Raw genomic sequence first — 6,267 nt, forward strand, 5'->3', positions numbered from 1 at the left:
ATAGAAATGAGACTGATTTGGGTGGTTTTGCCTAGAAATGCTAGGGTGAATTTAGAGAGTGTGGTTGTAGTTTATAATCAGAATTATCATATTGTCATTTCATAATCAAAAATAGTCAGAATATTCCTTTCCACATGTTTGATAATTGTCTTGGGACTATGCACAAGAAAGGGCACCACCTCCATCATACTCCCCGTTATGCACAGTGGATATGTTACACTATATTTTTTCCAAGGATGATCCATTCTTGTGAGGCTTTCCCCATTTCACAGTTCTTCTTGGAAAGATGTTTTCTCTTTTTCTTTTTTACTCTAGGCACTTCATGTTGTTAGAAATGACCCAGAGCCAAGCAAGCTGAGAAGCCTGTCATTATTTAGTGCCTGAACTCTAAAACAGGGTCAGAGCCAACAGCGTAGCTAATGATGGGAAGAGGTTAATGAGGGATCAACGAAGGGATATGACTAATGAAGGGAAAAGGATTGCAGAACTGCAAAGTCACTGAGTGCACTGCATGGCAGATAAAAACTCTGTAAGTCCTTATAACCCCAAACCCACAGCCATGTTTTGTCCCTCCTACTCCTCGTCCTTGTAGCACGGCAAGAATTTCCAAACCACCCATGTCAGGACCTGGCAAAGCTGCAGCTCCCACTGCCGGAGATCAGACTGACCACACACCACCTCTGCCACCCAGCCTCTCCCTGCTCCACAGGGAGCTCTACAGAGAGTTGTACTGGGAAGTCCCCTAAGCAAGGACGTCAATCCCATAAATTCTTTCCCCCCCCAAAAAGGTGTTCTGTGTCCTCTACAGACTGTTAACTGCATTACAGGAGTGAGTCAGTGCTTTAAAATGTAAGTAAGTAATTATGCCACCATCATCATCACTGTTATTATTTTTATCCTTTTCTTGAAGAGAGAAGAGAATTAAAGGAATTATAGGGTTTGATTTGAAAACTTGGGAGAAGGAAGAAAACTGTTCTCCACATAGAGAAGAAGGGTTCTAAACCATTGTGCAGAATTTAGATCTAGCTGTGTATGGGGTTGTATTTGACAAAGTTCAGAGGCTTGAGTCCGGGGTCTATGAAATCCTTTTTTTCCTTTACTTTTCAATGTTCCTTTCATCCTCTCAATATGCCAACTGTCAGTATGGAGTGGTCAGGCAGAGATCAGGCACAGCATTAGAAAGCTCTGTCATCAAGTATTCACTCCTTAGCAGTGTCAATAGGGTCTTACTTTTTATTTGAAGTAGGTGACTTGTAGTTCAAAATAACCATGAAGGTACTTCTTGTGAGTGTTCCTATAACTATTTTACAATTCTCTGTTTCGTATTTGTCTTTTCATTTGCAGGAATAAACACAGCAACAGCAAAAAGAGTCTCTGGTACGTCACTATGGCAATATGCACAACTTGAGAGCCAGTGGCAAGCTGTTGGCTCTCCTGATTAGGAGCTGGCAGTGATCAGACCAATTACTGGACCTTAAGACATCGGGGAATGGTTTACTGTTATGCTGCCACCTCTGAAAGGTACCAAGAGGACCTGAAAGCTTTTGCTCATCTATAACCCAATAATTAAATAGCTGTAACAAAGTCTGGAGGTCCCTCCTGAATTTCCAAATGCTTGTGTGTTTCATCAGTCCGCTGGGAAGAACAAGGAAGCGAGCAGGGAGCTGAATGTCTAATTAAACTGGTGGAAAACATCCACCAGCTCTGCAGAGACCTCTTGGGAGAGAAAAGCAAGGGAAGAGGTGCTCGGTGTCTTTACATGCCTGGGTTTTATCTTTGCTTTGTTTGTAACCTCAAAAACATGGAAGGACTTCTTGCTGCGTAGATCTGTAAATCCAATCATGTTAATGTTTTATTTCATAACAAAAACGGAGGCATGGTAGAGATAAACCTTAGGAGTGACTTCATGCTAAGCACAGCGTGTTATTTTAAATGTCAACCTCTTGGGGAAGGTTCCCATGCCAACAATTTTCTTTGGAGGTTATGCTGTGAAAGTGGGTGAACACACACCCAACTCATAACTCACTCAACCTTCCACCTGCGTAAAACAGAGCAAAAAAGCTTATGAAATCACACCAGCAAGTAGAGCACACAGCTGGGAAACAGCAAGAAGGATATTTTACTTAAAATTGAGAAAAAAGCCAAAATGTCACAAGAGTTGCTGCACTTCTATGCAGCACACCACACCTAGGAGATTAAACAGCAGTATTGTCATTTGTACCTATTTATTCAAGGCAGGGATCTGACCTTTCCAGGCTCATTTGTTTCAGCAAACTTTGCTCATGCTACTCATGGCTGCTCATATTCATAAGGCTTGCAAGATTAGAACATCAAATAATTGCTGATAATATGAAGACAGTGTGATAGAAGGAACAATAGTGTTTCTTATTATGTGATTATCTTTCTTTTTGTTTTAAGGCTCTGAGAAACCAATTATTTTGATCATTTTCCTGTCAAAGGTAAATTTTTTAATTGGCCACTGTGTTTCTACAGATAGGAAACTTTGCTGTGATCTTTGCAAATCTCAGTGAATACATTAAATCAGATATGATAGTTCTACTAAATAATATTATTGTAATTGTTTTGTTTTGGGTTTGCCAATGTCCACCCAATCATTTTCTCAGTTGTATGGAAGAAATGCCACCCTGCAGGTTGAGCAACAAATCCAGCCTGCTTCAGGGGATGGGTGGCTTCAGTCTTGTCCCTTGACCCCAAAATGACACCGTGGCCTGACCTATAAAATGAGGACAATTAAATCTATTCACTTTTGTAAACACTAGTGCAACCCATGGTTGAATAGCACTATGTAAATTTAAAATCTTAATTAAACTGAGGCAGAGCGCCAAGTAATCACAAAGCACACACTACTTGAAACCAGCTCATTAACAGCTCTGCTGCTGGAACCAGTTTCTTAATGGCTCAGTAATGAGCTGACTACAATCTGCAAAACCATGTTTCTTGATAATTTTTTTTAAGCATGTAATTATATTGTGATAATGTCTTGAACTTGTGTGTGTACAGGTAACAAAAAAGATACCTCCAAACACTTAACAGCCCAAGATCTAAAAAATCTGTTATTTTTTATTCATGATTTCTACAACTCTGTAACAAAAAGGAAGAAGGATACTCTGGCTTTTTTGTTGGCACTGCTGTGGTACTTCAGTAGAACATTTGATCTGTTACTGCCTGGCCCCTCAGCCAAAAATATTGTACAAGCAACTCACTTCTCCAAGTTTCTTCCCTTGCATGCTACAGTCACCCAGGACTAGCAGACAGTCAGTTTCCTTTTCTATGAGACGAGATGCATGTGCAGGTGAGGCATCATGCTTAACCAAGCATGTCCCTTCATATGCAATGAAGACATTATATATGTTTGAGTGGGGTATGCTGTTCTTTCATCCCTGCCTGGTTTTGTCAGTAGTAAATCAGCCAGCAGCCTCACTACCAACAAATGTTGGATATTAACCTCCCTGCCTCCCTCCCTCCTTCCTTCCTGCACACTATTAATCTAGCTTATCTACACAGGGAACACATTTTAAGCCCCAAGGTAGATTTATATTTGGAATTTGCAAAAGTACAGTCCTTGCCTAATCCCTCTCCATTACACCACAGGCATGGATCTGTGATGGGGAGGTATTCATGGCATTACAAGTCAGGAGATGGCATCCTCTAAAGTCCATCTCTGGCCTTGGCTGCTCCACTTCAGAATTTTTAGAAATGGATCAAATGTAACAGCACATCTCGACAAGCTTTCCTGTTGCCTTCCCTGTTCAGGTCTGCTGTTGAGCACCCAGTTCAGCTGGAGTTTGTTGTCAGTCATATGCCTGTAGACTTCACCAGACACCTACCAGACACAAACCCCACAGCTCTGACTTTTCACAACAGCTACCTACAACAGGAAAATGGAACTGCAAGGCCTAGGAATTCAGGAGACAGTAGTCACATTTTAAATTAAGTTCTGCACTGAGAGAGAAGGACTTCTTTTAGGGCTCTTTCCTTGGTCTACATTGAACCCAACACAGTAAAACTCCAACTCTGGCTGTAGTTCCCCACAGCTACTGCAGCAGAAGCAACCACAGTCCTCACAATAGAATACAAAATGTATATATTTTGACCTTACTTCAATTATGTTCTGCATCTATAATCATAGTGTATTCACAGATGAAATGTAAAAGCCTATAATCTAAATGAAGGAACCACTCCTCCACAGGGAAAGAGAGAATGTTGTCTTTTTTCCATTTTAAAATTGTTAAGAAGGTAATTACATGTTATTTCCAGTGAAAGCATGTTATTTATCTCTCAGAAAGATTTAGTAATACTTAAGAAGTCTTTTCTGAATATACCAACAGCAGACCATCTTTGAGCCTATTTATAAAGGAAACGTTCAATGAATGAAAAATTAAATGAGACTAAAAATAGTCATGATGACAACACCTCTGCAACCAAAACCTCTCCCTCAGCTTCAGCGTTAGTTTAGCAAAGTAACAGGGACACTGCTCATTTTTCTGTTGTCTGCAGAGGTGTCAGCCTGAAGTTATTTCAGTCATTACACCTGTCAGTGAGACTCTTCTCCTGAGTAAAGCTGTGGCTTTACAAGGAAGTTGGCTCTTTCTGTTGGCTCAGCAAAACACTTAACCGACCGAGGTCCTGTGCTATCCTAAGTCTTTCAGTGTTTGAAAAGAAGAGATGTTAATCTCTGTGAGGCCTTTCATTTTCAGTGACTAGGAGGCAAAACATTCTTCAATGCCTTGTGCTGTAAAGTTTATGAGTGATTACCCCTATTACAGCAAAAATACTCGAGCAGCAACTCTTTCTGCTGCCATGAGAAGCTTCAGGCCTTGCATTTGAAGCATATATAGAAAGCATGTATAGAAAGCACTGTGTACAGCTGGGCCTTAGAACAAGAGATGAATAGCAGCAGTAAGAAAATATCCTTATCTCAAAGACCAAAAAGATGTCAACAGTCGCAGGTGTCGTCTATTAGAACCAGGCAGGTAAACACTAAATAGTAAACACATTCTGCAAACACTGAGTGTCTGCAGAGTTGCAGCCTTCCAGATGGAAATCAAGATCCCAGAGTAGAACTCCCGTGTGTCTGTGCAGTATTACTTCCAAAGAACATGACTAATTCATGCACTCTATGTGTCTCCCATATCCTGACAGAATCCATGGCGTGCTCCCTACCAGACACCACCCTCAGTGTTTCACTTGGATTCTCCCACATCGATGCTTTCACTCATTCAGATCCAAACAAGAGAATATGGATGTTATTCGTTCAGCAGGTCAGGAACGCCAAGTCCCTGTTATCAGCAAGCTCCTCTGAGCCCATGCAGCATTGCTCTGATAGATTACATTGACACACAAATAAAGGAGGAAGCAGAGGTGGTATTTTGTCTACATAACTTTTCTAAACTTGTGAAGCATTCAATAAAGCATTTAGTATTCCTGTGCTTCTGAGAGCAGTTCTGTTTCTAAACTCAAAGTACCTGCGCCTTTCCTCTCTCCCCCGGCCATCCAGCATTTCCTTATCTAACAAACTTGAAAGTCACTGTTCATCCCCAGGGATCCCTAGGGATGTACATGGAGAAGTCCCAAAGAAGGGGGTGAGCATCATAAAACCTGTCTTTCCCCAGCTATCCTCATTGGTGCAGTTACCTATCAAGCCATGCCCTTAAACCATGACTACCACGAATTTATTCTCTACAGGTGCCATGTGAGAAGCTCAGCTCACTCAAATAGCTGGGATAAAGGACGCAATGTAAATATTGCTTAACATAAACGCAGATCCTTGGGATTAGCGTCGTGGCTCCACAAGACGCCGCTGGCACTGGACTGGGTGCAGTTCCTTGTCGGAGTGTGCTGCTCTGTGCTGCAGGGAGTTTCTGCAGCCTCCCCGTTGTGCCAACAGCACGGGCAGGGTGCCCCCCAAGGAACCATGTCTTCTCCAGGACCTCTCGGCCGAGATGCTCCCCAGCCCAACTGAGCGCCACAAGCCCCTCTCCTGCACCCCGAAGCATCCCGGTCAGCTACGGCGACGCCGGCACCCCTCCCCTCCTCTCCTCAACCCTGCCACTACCCGGCATCTTCCTCCACCTCGGTGCCCGGCCCCGCAGGACCCGCGTCGTGCCTGCGAGACGAAGGTGGCCCCGGGCCCGCAGGGTCCACGGGGGTCGGGCCGGGCCTGCGCAGGCCCCCGGGGGCGCGGCCGCTCGGAGGGAGCGGGCACGGGCGGCGGCGGCGCAGGAGGCGGGGGCCGGCGGGTCCCGG

The sequence above is a fragment of the Corvus kubaryi genome, unplaced genomic scaffold (assembly GCF_017639235.1).
Source record: "Corvus kubaryi isolate FWS band 111438036 unplaced genomic scaffold, C.kubaryi_AGA036_p1.0 74, whole genome shotgun sequence".
In the NCBI taxonomy this organism is placed as follows: domain Eukaryota; kingdom Metazoa; phylum Chordata; class Aves; order Passeriformes; family Corvidae; genus Corvus; species Corvus kubaryi.